General features: G+C 37.9%; 1 long non-coding RNA gene across 2 annotated transcripts; it reads left to right on the forward strand.

Moving 5' to 3' along the window:
* Positions 1 to 573: 573 nt before the first annotated feature.
* LOC131279855 (uncharacterized) lies at positions 574 to 16,319 on the forward strand. 2 transcript variants are annotated; one of them, XR_011649770.1, is made up of 2 exons: positions 574 to 645; positions 15,403 to 16,319. It is a non-coding gene; the product is annotated as an uncharacterized lncRNA (long non-coding RNA). The 2 variants fall into 2 exon arrangements; XR_009187348.2 differs by lacking the exon at positions 574 to 645 and adding an exon at positions 2,364 to 6,700.
* The last annotated feature ends 201 nt before the right edge of the window (positions 16,320 to 16,520 follow it).

The following is a 16,520-nucleotide window of genomic DNA, read 5'->3' on the forward strand; positions in this document are numbered from 1 at the left end:
TAGGGCAGCGGGCACAATGGATAGGGCATCCGTCCCCCTACCACATGGGAGGTCCGAGGTTCAAGCCCCGGGCCTCCTTGACCCGTGTGGAGCTGGCCATGCGCAGCGCTGATGCGCGCAAGGAGTGCCGTGCCACACAGGGGTGTCCCCCACGTAGGGAAGCCCCATGCGCAAGGAGTGCACCCATAAGGAGAGCCGCCCCGCGCGAAAGAAAGTGCAGCCTGCCCAGGAATGGTGCCGCACACATGGAAAGCTGACATAGCAAGATGACGCAACAAAAAGAAACACAGATTCCCAGGGCCGCTGATAAGGATAGAAGCGGTCACAGAAGAACACACTGTGAAGGGACACAGCAGACAACGGCGGGGGTGGGGTGGGGGGGAGAGAAATAAATAAAAAATAAATCTTTAAAAAAAACAACAACCAATTTTATCATTAGTTTCTGTACTTTTCCAGTGTCTATATTTCATTGCCAACATTTCTTTGCTCTTTCATAACTATTTGACTGACGCAAAGCAAAGGGGAGGATTTACTCTCCCGAACTATGCCAGGTTGTTTCTTTTTTAAAAAAATTTTAATGGCACCATTACTTAGCTTGTGGTCTACCCCTGATCCCACACTCTTCACCTTCTGACCTTTGATCTGGTAAGTTCTTTCTCATTCCATATTCAAATTATTTCTTGTTCTTCCATAACTACTGCCTTGTGATTTTCTACCAGATTTTCTAATTTTAAAGATAACTTTAAATTTCATTCCTGATTTACAGAATTTTAGCAATGAGAGGATAAATGAATGTGTACTTTGGCTAAATGTTGAGTGTCCAACAAATGAAACCAATATTTGTCCATATATTTCTTATAAAATAAATTTCTGGGATATAATATAATATCTGAGATTTTGTTTTAACTATGCAAGTATTAGAAATGTTTAATTTGGTAGTCCTATTTTAAAGGTTTAACATTATAGTGCAGATAAAGATTTCTCAGCACTACTAACTTTTACATCACTTTCCAGGGGCATGGTAATGATAGTAAATAAATGTTCTCTTTCACTTGACAATGGAAGAGCAAAAAAGTGATGTTTTTCACTTGACTAACATTTTCTTCATTTTTTCACACTTTTTATATTCTTTATTATGTCCGGATAGAAGATATTTTGTCATTAATATATATGAGTCTGGAGACTCTTCATGAAATTTGGAGGTGGCATATTACTATTCTGCTTTTAATTCATCCTCCAAGACATGAAGTCTTCCCAAACCAGACTTTTAATTGAAAGATTCATAAACTTAATGGATTGAACTATAAATTAAATATAGTTCTTAAATGTTTCATTTAATGTAATGAATGTGAGTCACAGAACAAGACTATAAGGATTAAAATTATGACATAATCTAATCTCTCATTCTGCCTCATACAATTATTTACCTTTTTATAGGTCTTTTTTGGCACAACGTTCTGAAAGTTATCTAGCTAACCCACTCTCACAATTCACAGGAACTTTCAACCTATTTACCTTTTTGAATGTTCTTAATTGTTTTTGTACATCAAATAAAGAGTTTCACAATCACCAATTACTGTAACAGTTTCATGCAATAATAATTAAACATTTATTCTTCAGCCAATTGATAGAATTTCAAGGTATAAAGTGCACGGCAGATATTTCCTCCAAGGGGAATCTAAAATATTTACCTATATTTGAAAGAAAATAAATGGATGTTAATATATGCTAATTATATTGTTATTTATAATTCTGACAGTCAGTTGATTAACTACAGTGGTAGTCTTTGCAATCACATACTCATGGATCACTTGCAAATCCAGGAATGCTAGAAATGGTACTGAAGTATGCATTTGGCTCTCCACCCTTCCAAAGTTCAAAGCCAAACAACAGAATATTGGGGCCAAAGCTGAGATTTGGTACAACTCTATAGAATCCAAGAGCATGGCCTGTGGGACCAGAGGGTCTGTGTTTGAATCCTGGCTCCACCACCTTCTGGCTGTGTGACCTTGGGCAAGCAACTTAACCTCTCTGTGCCTTGGTCTTCTCATTTAGAGAATGGGAATAATAAAGTTACCTATCCCATTGGGCTGCAGTGAGAACTTATAATATTTACCAAGTGCTTAAAAGAATGCCTGCCTCCTAGTCAGTAGTGCATGGGTTTGCTGCTGCTCTTTTTATTAATTTGGTATTAATGAGCCTTAATTCATGATTTATTGCTCTTCATGAACTCTATTCTCAAAATGGCAGAAAAGAGAGATATTGGAAAGCAAGAAACAAGTTATCAGGGCTGATAGATCTTCTGGATTGTTTAGACAATTTCTGAGGAACATAAATAACAGAGTTAATCATAATTCTGTATCATTCTATAGCCTATATAAGGGTCTCTTAATTGTCTGATCAAAGCTTACAAAATATTTAATTAAAGAAATTGTCAAGCATACACGAAAGTAGGGAGATTAATAAGGAACTCCCAAGTACGTCTCCTCGCCTTCCACAATGCTGACATCCTGCTTTGGGTTTAACTGAACCATTCAGCCCTGATCCCGCAGCTTCCCCGTCACGCAGTCGACGGAGCAGCACCCAGCCGGCCAGGCCGTCAACGCACGCTTTTTAGGGTGTGACAGTTTTTAACTTACTGAGAGGTGGAAGAAGAGAGTGGCCATGTAGTCCCAACTACAAAGGTTTAGGCTGAAGAACCATTTTTCGCATTTTTAAAAATCCAAAGTTACATTTCAACTTTTGGTAATAGAAGAGGTACAAATCACTCCAGTTGGTTTTGGTCTTAGCCAAAGTGTCAGATGCCTCTGCTGCCAACAGACCAAACCTCTGGTGTCCGTCGCTGCCGCGCCTTGCTGTCCTGTGCACACACGCATCTACCAGACATCCACACCCGCAGCCCCAGAGAAGCAGGCACGCGGTGCCGGCCACGCTTTGTCGTATCCCGGCACCCATGGAAAAGGCAGGGTCCAGGCACGGGGTGGGCCGCATGGGTGGCTGGGATGCATTCGTCCTTCCCCCAGGTGATTGCCACCTTCATATCCTGCCCGTGGGTTGGGAAGCTGGGGACTGCGGCAACCGCTTTAATCCTTACAACTACGAAGAAGGTGCCACCGTCCTCTGCTCAGCTTGCCCAAGATCACACAGCCGCAAAGTGGCAGTCGTTGCTGGTACAAGAACCTGTGTGCCTAAGCTCTCTACAGCAGCCTCTCTAGTAACCTTGACCTCCATGAAAAACTCAAATTCATGGCCTGGTTTTCCACATTGCATAAGCAGTTTCATATTTCCTCTGCCTTATGGCTCCTCTTTTGATTCCATACTAGATTCCAAACCGCTTGCAGTCATGAACACAATGTGAGCATAGAGCGGAGACTCAAATACCTGCTGGCTAAATGACCGATCCCACACACAAAAAAATTTAACTCTAACACTTACGGACATTCAAAATTGATGAAAATGAGGAAAGAGTAGCAAGACAAGATCAGTGACAGATTATTAGCAACACCCTGTTTTATCAGCATCTCAGTCAATAAAGCACAGCAAAAGGGGATACTTCTAAGTTCCTTATCTATACAAGATGCCAACACTGGATGTTTTAGTTTTCCTATGCTTTCCTGCTGTCACACAAAAGGAATGCCTTATTCTTTCTGGCACAATTTCAAAGACTCAGATCTGTGTTTTGATCTCGGTGAATTCTTGAGAATGCAATCATTTTACCTAAGTCACACTCCAGCGACCTTAAAACAACACGCTAGCAAAAGCTTCAAAAAGCTCGTCATCACTAGTAATTACCTGAAATCAATGCTATGTAGACCAACAGCACAACCAGCACAGGAAAGGCTGTTGAAATGAAACATTCATTGTTTTGCAACGCTTTTATCAGCTAGAACAACACACATCTTTCTTTGGGTTTCATTGAATCACCTCAATCAGGAAACAAAGTGATTCTAATAAGGAATAATCACAATGGCACATCTTATTTCTACTATTTACAAAATGTTCTTGACATTATCAAGGCTCTGGCCCTGCAAAGGGGAAGAGGAAGAAAACAAGGAGTGAACATTTACTGAGCACTTGTTCTTTGTCTGGCACTTATATTTACCTGGTAAAATTCCCAGAAAGGCAGGTGTGATTATTCTCAATTTCCAGAGGAAGGAACTGAGACTCAGAGAGATTAAGGAACTTGCCCCCAGGTAGAAGGGGGCAGAGTGGAGATTGGCAGCCAGTTCTACCCAGCACTAAAGCCCACACTTTTTGTCCAACACCATGCTTCTTAGAGTTTCCTGAGAAAAGCTTTGAGAAGTGATTGAGTCATTAATTTCCTAAATATTTGGTTTCATCCCTGTACTTTACCGAAAAATAGCGTTTTCTCAAGATGCAAAACTTCTAATAGGAGCAATATTGAGGAAGGGACAAAGACAATCAATACACCTGAATTGTCAGATCATTTGCTTTGATTACTGGCAAAGATATATTCTCGTAGTATGCATACTCCCTAATGCGCCCTCCTTAAGGTGGTAAAAACTTATCTATCAGGATATTGATAATCCCTCAAATATAAATAGATTAAATCCTTGAGTTAAAAAGCAAACATCAGGGAAGCGGCTGTGGCTCAACAGTTGGGCTCCCATCTATATGGGAGGCCCTGGGTTTGAGCCTCCCTGTGAAGGCAGACTCGCCTGCATACCGCGGAGCGCCGCCGGGCCCGCAAGCGCCACAGAGAGCCGACTCAGCAAGGTGACGCAACAACAACAACAACAAAAAAGGAAGACAAGCAAAAACACAGACGAGTACGCAGTGAGTGGACCAGAGAGCAGACAGCAAGCAAGCCTCAAGGGGGGAGGGGAACTAAAATAAATAAATGCAGACACAGAAGAGCGCACAGTGAATGGACACAGAGCAGACAGCATGCCAAAAGCCACAAGGGGGGATAGAAAAAAAAAAGCAAACATCATACTGGATCTTGATAAATCCTGTTTATACCTAAAGAAAAGACTTCAATACTTGAGAGTAAATGGATGAAAACATATATCAGGAAAACATTAACCAAAAAGTAACTGGCATAACTATATTAAAATCACAAAAATAGACTAAGACAGAAAGGGACATTATATAATGATAAAATTTCAATTCACAAGAATGAGAATTCTAAATGTATATACATCTAATTTTAAGAAGGCTTAAACTATATAAATAAAAACCACATATGGGAACCTCTTGTGATTTTTAATGTAACATTTTGGGTTATCTATTTATCTTTTAAAAAAAGAAAGATAATTGTGAGAAATGTAAAAAAATAAAATAAAAGCTTTGGAAAATTTTGAAGAAAAAAAAACTTTACAGGATGACAGGGAGAAATGACAAATCCACAACATTTCTCTCTCAACTATTGAGAGATCAAGTAGCAAAAAACAATAAATATATAGAGGATTTGACAATTTGATTAATAACCTTGATTTAATGTGACCAATAGAGATTATCCATTTTTCTTAAGCACACATGGAATATTTGCAAGAGTTAATCAGACTAGATAATAAAACACAGCTCAACAAATTAAAAAAAATAAGTATTATACTCATCACATTTTTTATCAAAATGTAATTAAGCAGAAGTCAATAACAAAAAGATAAATTAATTTTATACATTGGAAATGAAGAAACAGAATTTTAAATAATTCATCTTCAAAAATTATAATGAAAATTTAGAAATGTAATAATTGAAATACAACATACAGACATACCTCATTTTATTGTGTTTCACTTGATTGCACTTCACCAATAGTGCAATTTTTAAAAATTGAAGGTTTGTGGCAACCCTGCATCAAGTAAGTCTAACAGCACCATTTTTCCGACAGCATGTGCTAACTTTGTGTCTCTGTGCCACATTTTAATTAAGGTATATACATTTTTTTCTAGACAATTCTATTGCACACTTAATAGACTGCAGTATAGTGTAAACATAATTTTTATGCACTGGGAAACCAAAACATGCATGTGATTCACTTTACTGCATTTGTCTAGAACTGAACCCACAATATCTCCAATGCATGTCTGTATAGAACTTGTTCTATGCATTGAAAGCTACATGTAGAGGGAAATGCATAGCCTTAAATATTTGTATTTGAAAAGAATAAAGGCTGAAAGTTAATGAGCTAACTCTAACAAAAAAAGTTAGGGGAAAAAATATAAATCCAAAGAAAAAGAAGGAAGATGATAACAAAGAAAAGAATAGGCATCATTTAATAGAATAAATACATCTATCATTCAGTAGAAAGAAACAAAAAAGCCAAATCCTTTGAAAAGCCTGATAAAATAGACCAACCTCAAGTGAAATTGGTCAAGAAGAAAGAAAAGTCACAAATAATCAAGGCTATTTAACCACAAATCTTAGCAGAAGATATAGGAGTATAAATAGAGCAGAGGTAGAAAAGATAAAATATTACAAACAGTTTTATACTGAGATATTTAAATATTAAATATAAGTTTGAATAATGACTCAAGAAGAAAGCCTGAATAGTCCAACAGTTAATAAAGAAATTGAAACAATATTAAAAGTCTACCACAAACAGGATGAATAAAATATGTTAATCTGCAATGGAATATTATTTAGCCATGAACAGGGATGGAGCTCTGATATATGCTACAACATGGATGAACCTTCAAGATATGTTGACTGAAAAAACCAAACACAAAAGGATCATGTAAGTATGATTTCACTTATATGAAATAACTAGTATATATAAATTCATAGAGAAAGAAAGTAGATTACAGGTTATCAGGGCAGGGGTAGGTGCAGAGAAATGGGAGGTTATTGCTTAATGGGTACAGGGCTTCTCTTTGGGATGATGGAAAAGTTTTGGCAATGGATGTGGTGATGGTAGCACAACCTAGTGAATGTCATTAGCCCACTGACCTGCATACTTGAAAGTGGTTAAAATGGAAAATTTTGTATGTCTATAGTTAAATATATAAATTAAAACATAGAACTGAACAACACAAAGAGTGAACCCTAATGAAAACTATGGGCTTTAGTTAATATAATTCTACTAATATTGGTTCATCAATTGTAACAAATATACCACACTAATTCAAAATCTTAATAGGGAAAACTACATGTGTGGGGGGTGGTAATATGGGAGTTCTGTACTTCCTATGTAATTTTTCTGTAAACCTACAACAGCTCTTAAAAAAATAAAGCTTATTAAAAAAGTTTACAGGGAGGGGCAAGATGGTGGCAGAGTAGGGAGCTCCAAGAGTGAGCTCATCCTACAGTGCAGTTTGTAATCACCTGTTTAGGTGACCCAGGAGACCAAAAGAGCATCCTACAACATCCTTGGCAGAACATAAGGAGGAGACTGCCCATCTGCAGTGAAGATTCGTGAGTAGAGGACTCTACGCCAGAGAGTCTGGTGCCATTCCCCGCTGGTGGGGCACGACGCCTCAGGAGCTATTCCCTGACTGGAAATGGAAGCTCCATTTCCCAAAAATGGGAGGAAAAGGGGGTCAAGCGCCAACTTCAGCTACTGGCTGGTAAATTTGACTGGCTGAAGTCCAGTCCTAAGTACAGCTAAAGTATGAACCTGTTCAAGCCAGAAAGAGATTGGTAGCCTCTGTTTTAAATGTCTCCAGAATAGGGGAAGCAGGACTGATTGAAAATCACAGTCATGGTAGGGACCGGCTTCTTTCCACCCGGGTTGGATTGCTGCCCTAGCCTGGACTCCAGCCCACCTCTGACAGGGAGGAAGCTGGGGGTACCTGTGTCAGCCTCTCTGAACAACGGTAGCTGCTTTTGACCTGCACAGACTAGAGTGCTGAGCACACCACTGGCTCCATCCCCACCCCTGACAGGGCAGGAGGAGGGACAGTGTTCCCTCAGCCTCTCCTGGCAACTGCAGGTGCTTTCAGCCTGCATGAACTAGATTGTTTTGCACACCTGGGGCCCCATCCCTGCCCTGGCAGGAGAGGAAGGGAACGGGTGCTTCATCAGTCTATCTGAGCCACTGCAGGTAGTTTTGTCTGCATGACTTAGTTTACTGCCCATACCTGTGGCTCCATCCCTGCCCCAGGCAGAGGAGGAAGGGGTGTGGAGCTTCATCAGTCTCTCTGGGCTACTATAGAAGGTCTTGGCCTGCATGGCTTTGAGTATTGCACATGGCTACAGCTCCACCCCTACCCCTGGCAGGGGAGAAAGGTTGGAGAAGCTTCTTTGGTTCTTGGGGTAACATGGGCAGGTTCAGCCTCCAGGGCTTACAGTATCAATTGCATCATCAGCTACTACTCTGCCACCAGCAAGGGAAAAAGAGCAAGAAATATGAAAAAGAGTTGAAAAAATTTCAGATTGGCTAAACACAAGCCATTATAAAATTCCATAATAAGTTGAACCAAGTATCAAAGAGGGGCTATAGCACAAAGCCAAACAAATAGAAAGCCCTAGACTAAAGAGAGAAACCAAGCCCAGAATAAATACATCAAGTAAATCAGATGCCAAGACACCAACAAAAAATTACAGGCCATATACTAAGAAACAGGAAGATATGGCCCAGACAAAGGAACAAACTAAACCTCCAGATGATATAAAGGAATTGAGATAACTAATCACAGATGTTCAAACAAATCTCCTTAATAAATTTATTGTGATAGCTAAATTGATTAAGTATATTAAGAAGACATTGGGTGAGCACAAAGAAGAATTTGAAAGCATACATAGAAAAATAGCAGATCTCATGGGAATGAAAGGCACAATAAATGAAATTAAAAATACACTGGAGGCATGTAACAGCAGATTTGAAGAGGCATAAGAAAGTGTTAGTGAGCTTAAAGATAGGGCCTCTGAAAGCAAATATTCAAAAGAACAGCTAAAGAATGGAAAAACACTGAACAGGATCTCAGGGAACTAAATGATGGCAAGACACATATAAATATACATATCATGGGTGTCCCAGAAGGAGAAGATAAGGGAAAAAGGACAGAAGGAATGCTTGAGGAAATAATGGTAGAAAATTTCCCGACTCTAGTAAGGACATAGCTATCCATGTCCAAGAAGCACAACATACTCCCATCTGAATAAATATGAGTAGACCTACTCTGAGGCACATACTAATTAGAAAGCTAAATACCAAAGATAAATAGAGAATTCTAAGAACAGTAAGAGAAAAGCATTCATCACACACAAGGGATGCCCAATAGGATCAAGTGCTGAATTCTCAGCAGAAACCAAGAAAGCAGTGGTATGATATATTTAAGATAATTGGCAGCCAAGAATCTTTTATCTGGCAAGACTGTCTTTCAGAAATGTGGATGAGTTTAGAATATTCACAGATAAACAGAAACTGAGAGAGAGTCTATAACCAAGAGACTGACTTTGCAGCAAATACTAAAAGGAGTGCTACTGCTTGAAAAGAAAAGACAGGAGAGAGAGGCTTGGAAAAGAGACTAGAAATGAAGATTATATCAGTAAAAGTAACTAAACATGTAAAAAGAGTGGTGAAAGTAAGATATGACAGATAGAACCCAAAGGTCAAAATGGGTGAAGAATTGGCTTCACAGTAATAACACTGAATATTAATGGATTACACTCACCAATCAAAAGATGCAGACTGGCAGAATGGATAAGGAAATATGAGCCATTTATATGCCATCTACAAGAAATCACCTTAGACCCAAAGATACAAATTGATTGAAAATGACAGGCTAGAAAAAGATATTCCATGTGAGGAGTGGATGCAGCTCAATGGTTGAGCAATTGCTTCCCATATACAAGATCTTGAGTTCAATCCCTGGTGCCTCTTTAAAAAAAAAAAGATATTTCACACACTATGCAATAACCAAAAAAAAAAAAAAGGGTGGAGTAGTTATACTTTATACCAGATCAAAAAGCAAAGCTGTTATGCTGTTGTTAGATACAAGGAAGAACATTATATATTAATAAAAGGGGTAATTCTTTCACCAGGAAGAAATAACAATCATAAATGCGTATGCCCTTAACCAGGGTGCCCTAAATTATGTGAGACAATTACTGGCAAACTGAAGGGAGGAATAGATGTCTCTAAAATAATAGTTGTAGACTTCAGTACACCACTCTCATCATTGCATAGAACATTTGGGCAGATAATAATAAAGAAACAGAAAGTTTGAATAATATGATAAATGAACTAAACCTAATAGACGTATATAGATCATTGCACCCCAAACAGCAGGATATACATTCTTCTAAAGTACTTATGGCTCTTTCTCCAGGATAGACCATATGTTGTTAAAAAACAGATCTTAATAAATTTTAAAAGATTGAAATTATACAAAGCACTTTCTCTGATCATAATGGAATGAAGCTGGAAATTAACAACAGGCAGAAAAAGGGAAAATTCACAAATACATGAAGATTAAACAACACACTCTTAAATAATCAGTGGGTCAAAGAAGAAATTACAAAAGAAATCACTAAATATCTTGAAATGAATGAAAACAAAAATACAATGAATCAAAACCTATGGATCGCAGTGAAGGCAGTGCTGAGAGGAAAATTTATAGTCCTCAATGCTTACATTAAAATGAAGAAAGAGCTAAAATCAAAGGCCTAACTATGCAACTGGAGGAACTATAAAAAGAATAGCAAACTATTACCAAAGCAAGCAGAAGGAAGGAAATAACAAAGATCAGAGCAGAAATAAATGAAATTGAGAACAAAAGAACAATATTGAGAATTAACAAAACCAAAAACTTGGTTCTTTGGGGAGATCAACAAAACTGACAAATCTTTAGCTAGACTGACAAAGAAAAAAGGAGAGAAGACATAAATAAATAAAATCAGAAATGAAAACAGGGACATTACTACTGACCCCACAGAAATAAAAGAGTTCACAAGAGGATATTATGAACAAATGTTCACCAACAACTAGACAATGTAGATGAAGTGGACAGATTCCTAGAAAAATATTGTGGCAGTTTGAGATTATTTTATGAACATGAAATCAGAAAGATTGTGTTTATAATACTAATCTATTCCTCTAGGTGGGATACTACTTGATTGCATTAAATTCCACTGAGGTTCCTTTGATTAGATTACTTGATAAGATTGATTTAGGGCTTTTGATTGGACCACATCAGTAAGGAGTGACTCAAGTTGAGTCTCTGCCCCCTTGCTGGGTCTGATATAAATGGAGACAGACAGACAGACACAAGAAAAGGGAGGTGCAATATTTGATGCTGCCATGTGAGAGAGATTTCAGCCACAGCTGAGCTGCAAAGAGGGAAGCCTCTGAGAGGTTCAAGAAGCTGAAGGCCAGAGAGAGAGAGAGAGAAGGCCCAGTAAGAGACAAGCCCTATGCCAGGTTTACCTGCAGAAAGGCAGATACTTCAGCAGAGACCAGTCACCATTTTGCTTTGCCACATGCCCAGGCAACATAATAAACACTAGCTAACTCTGGTGAGAAAGCACCTCTTAATGGTTTTTCATGGACTTAAACTATACTATTTTACCCCAAATAAATACCATTGTAAAAGCCAACACATTTGTGGTACTTTGCGTTGGCAATCCTTTGGCAAACTAAAACACATACCGTGGGAAGTGGACTTGGCTCAATGGATAGGGTGTCTGCCTACCACATGGGAGGTCCACGGTTCAAACCCAGGGCCTCCTTGACCCGTGTGCAGCTGGCCCATGTGCAGTGCTGATGTGTGCAAGGAGTGCCCTGACACACAGGGGTGTCTCTGCATAGGGGAGACCCACGCACAGGGAGTGTGCCCTGTAAGGAGAGCCGCCCAGCATGAAAGAAAGTGCAGCCTGCCCAGGGATTGGTGCGGCACACACAGAGAGCTGACACAGCAAGATGATGCAACAAAAAGAAACACAGATTCCCTGTGCTGCTGATAAAGATAGAAGTGGTCACAGAAGAACACACAGTGAATGGACACAGAGAGCAGACAACTCGGGGGAGGGGGAAGAAGGGGAGAGAAATAAAAATAAATAAATAAATAAATAAATAAATAAATAAATAAATAAAACACATACCAACAGCCTACACTGACCCTAGAGTAGACCTCAACAAATCAAACCAATCACAAGTAAAGAGATTGAAACAGTCATCAAAAAAAAAAAAAAAAAAGAAAGAAAAAAAAAAAGAAAAAGAAAATCCTCCCCAAAATGAAAAGCCCTGGGGTAAAGGCCCCAAATGGCCAGAATCATCTTAAAAAGGAAGAACAAAGTTGAAAGTTTCTCATTTCCAGACTTCAAATCCTATTACCTAGCTACAGTGCTAAAAACGCATGGTACTGGCATAAAAATAGACATACAGCCCAATGGAACTGAACTGATGTTCAGAAATAGACCCTCACATCTATGGTCAAGTGATTTTTGACAAAGCTGGGTCAGAACAGTCTACTCAACAAATGGTGCTGGGAGAATTGGATATCCAATTCTTATCCAAAGGAAAGAAGGAGAATCCCTATCTCACACCTTATATAAAAATTAACTCAAAATGGATCAAAGACCTAAATATAAGAGCTAGAACCATAAAACTCCTAGAAGAAAATGTAGGGAAATATCTTCAAGACCTGGTGACAGGTGGTGGCTTCTTAAACCTTATCTTCAAAGCACAAGCAACAAAAGAAAAAATGGATAAATGGGTCCTCCTCAAACTTAACACTTTTGTCCTTCAAAGGACTTTGTCAAGGAAGTGAAAAGGCAGTCTACTCAATGGGAAAAAATATTTGGAAACCATATATCTAATAAGGATTTGATTTCCATGTTACATAAAGAGATCATACAATTCAACAATAAAAGGACAAGAAATCAAATTTTTAAATGGGCAAAATACTTAAACAGACATTTTTCCAAAGAGGAAATACAAATAGCAAAAAAGCACATGAAATAATGTTCAATATCACTAGTTATTAGGGAAATGCAAATCAAAACTATAATGAGATATCATCTCACATCTTATAGAATGGCCATTATTTAAAAAAACACACACAGAAAACTACAAGTGCTGGAGAGGATGTGAAAAAATAGGAACACTCCTTCACTGTTGGTGGGAATGTAGAATTGTGCAGCTTCTGTGGAAGACAGTTTAGTGGTTCCTCAGGAAGCCAAATATAGAATTGCCATATGATCTGGTAATACCTCTAGGAATATATCCAGAAAAACTGAAAAAAGGGACACAAACAGACATGTGTACACTGATGCTCATAGCAGCATTACTCACAATTGCCAAAAGATGGAAACAACCCAAGTCCATTAACTGATGAATGAATAAACAAAATGTGTCCTATACGTATATAAGAAGAAATGAAATACTAGGACTGAGACAGTTTTATAGATGAGTTCTACAAAACTTTCATGGGACAGATCTTTCCAATCCAACAAAAATTCTTTGAATACATAAAAAGAAATAATACTCTCCAACACATTGTTCTATGAGCTGAGCATAACCTTAATTTTTAAAATCAGGCAAGAAGAGTAAGAGAAATGAAAATTATAAACCAATATCATAGGTGTAAAACGGACCCAGCAATGTATAAAATAGATAATGTTATATTATTCCAGGAATTCAAGGTTGGATTGACATCAGAAAATCTATAAATGTCGTTTTCCACAATAACAGATTGAATGAGAATAAAAATATTTGATAACCTCAATAGATGCAGAAAAAACATTGAAAAAAATTCCTACTCTTTTTTATAAAAAAAGAATTAGTAAACTAGGATCAAAAGAAAACTTCTTTAACTTGATAGAGACTCTATATACATACATACATATTGTATTAGTCAGCCAAAGGGATGCTGATGCAAAATACCAGAAATCTGTTGGCTTTTATAAAGGGCATTTTTTGGGGTAGAAGCTTACAGTTACCAGGCCATAAAGTGTAAGTTACCTCCCTCACCAAAGTCTTTTGCCACGTGTTTGAGCAAGATGTCTGCTGATGTCTGCCAGGGTTCAGGCTTCCTGGGTTCCTTTCTTTCCAGGGTTCATTTCTCTCTAGGATCAGCTCCTCCGGTTTCTCCACAAGGTCAGCTGTAGACTCTCAGGTGAATAGTTCTGTCTCTCTCTCTCTGGGGCTTCTGCCATGTCTAAGGAGCTGTCTTTATTCCTCTGTCTTCTCCTGGTATTCACTTCCTGGGCTCCAGCTCAAAAACTCTGACAGCAAAACTCCAACATCAAAACCCCAACATCAAAATCTCTAACTCTGTCCTTTGCCATATTTTTATCTGTGAGTCCCCACCTACAAGGGGTGGGTCTCAACACCCTACTGACATGGCCCAATCAAAGCCCTAATCATAATTTAATCATGCCCAGGTACAGACCAGTTTACAAATATAATCCAAAATCTATTTTTGAAATTCATAACTATATCAGACTGCTTCACATATGCATATACATTTACAAACTAGCAGCTTAAATGTCAAAATGTTGGGAGTATCCCTTTAAAATCAGGAACAAGGCAAGGATGTCCATTATCATTGCTTTCTACCAAAATTTAATGACAGCCTAATAATGCAATATGACAAGAAAAATAAAATAAGGCATAAGAATTGGAAAAGAATAAAAACTCCACAATGAAAAGAAGGAATTACTGGTACTCCAAACAATAATAATGAATCTCAAAAACATTATGGCAAGAAAAAAAACTAGGTACAAAAGAATAAATATTTCTCAATCCCACTTATATGAAATTCTAAAACAGGCAAAACAAGTTTATGGAAAGAAAAATCAGAACAGTGGTTTCCTCTGGTAGGGGAGAGGGGACTGATTGGAAGTGGGTGTATGAAAGACTTTCTGAGGTATTAGAATTATTATATGTCTTAATTTGGGTGAAGGATCCGTTGTTGTAAATTTCTGGCAAAACTCAAACTATATACTTAAGATCTGTGAATTTTTGTAAGTAAATTATACATCAATAAAAAGAAAATTTAGAAAGAAATGATATAACCTAAAAAACAATGGCATGATATACATAAAATTTACCTCTTAAGGCGAGTTACCTCTTAAGGGGAGAGAGAGAGGAAAAGGGAAGGAATGCATAGATACATGAGAGTTATTGGTAATTTTCTAACTCTTGGTTTGGGTGCTGGGTCCAGGGATTCATTATACTATTACACTTTATAGTTAATATATATGTTACATTTAATATTTTTTTATGTATCAAATAATATATTTCTAAAGATATTGAAAGTATACAGAAGGAACAACTGGTCATTTTGGGATGGGAAACATAATTTTAAAAACACATTAAAGAAGTGGTACTTGAAGAAGAGATAAGATCTTTATAGACAAAGAATATTGGCAATAGAAATTCTGGGTAGAGAAACTGGCATTGACGGGTTCATGGAGGTAAGAAAGAGCAATGCCTTTTTGAATGTCTAAAATACTTATTTATAGACTAACACTGTTTTTGTTTCTAATATGGAGGTCTTAGGTCTCAAGAGTAAATTTGTCAAGCATGCAGGTCAAGTGAAAAACCATTTTCTGGCACCTCTCAAAGAACCAAACATCTCAAAAGAAGGAGTTTAATAAATATATGCTGCTTTTGACTGGATTCTATGACTGGTTAAGCAGAACATCAAAAACTTAGGTGTCTACTAGAGTTGATAGGCTTATGTCCAAGAGACTTAAATCTTTGGACTTTCCATGTGCCGGTCGGGCCCTGAATCTCAATAGAGTTGCAGCACCTACTCTCCAGTTCCTTGGACTCACCCAGGACAACAAAGAAATGATGATGGACAATGACCATCCCAAGGAACAGAGAGAGTCTACAACTGTACCCAAGATGGTCCCATCCATCTGTCCCAAGGGATCTAAGACCCCTCTCAATTAGAGGCAGAGTAGGCATCACCATCCCAGAATCCTCAGGATTGGGGAATGAAAAATGGACTAGAGTAGACTTACTGTTATTCTACTACAGATTTATTGCTATTCTAACAATGGAAGAACTTTTATAATTGATGTGGAGGCAGTGGCCACTGGAGGTTCTGAGAGGAGGGAGAGGAGATAAATAGGTGTAATATGGGGGCATTTTCAGGACATTTGAATTGTCCTGAATCACGTTGCAATGACAGATACAGGCCATTATATATCTTGTCATAACTTACAAAATTGTGTGGGAAAGAACTTAAACTATAATGTAAACTATAATCCACACTTAGTGGCAATGCTCCAATGCGTGTTCAATTGTAACAAATGTACCACACTAATGAAGGATGTTGTTAATGTGGGAAAGTGTGGAAGAGTACGAGGGGGCATATGGGAATCCCCTACATTTTTAATGTATCATTTACTTAATCTAAGTATCTTTTAAAAAATAAAAAAACTAAAAAAGATAAAAAAAACTTAGGTGTGATATTTTCTCTGATGATCCATTGATATGTATATGCCAAGTCAATGAGGTAGAATTTTCAGGTATGTGTGGGTGTGTGGGTGTGTGTATGAGAGAGAGGTGAGGACATGGTATTAGCTAAAAAAAATAGGGCCATTTTGATAAGCACATGCAATTATTGAAGGTGATTGTCATTTGAAACAAAATATTTAAG

The sequence above is a fragment of the Dasypus novemcinctus genome, chromosome 9, assembly GCF_030445035.2.
Source record: "Dasypus novemcinctus isolate mDasNov1 chromosome 9, mDasNov1.1.hap2, whole genome shotgun sequence".
NCBI lineage: Eukaryota > Metazoa > Chordata > Mammalia > Cingulata > Dasypodidae > Dasypus > Dasypus novemcinctus.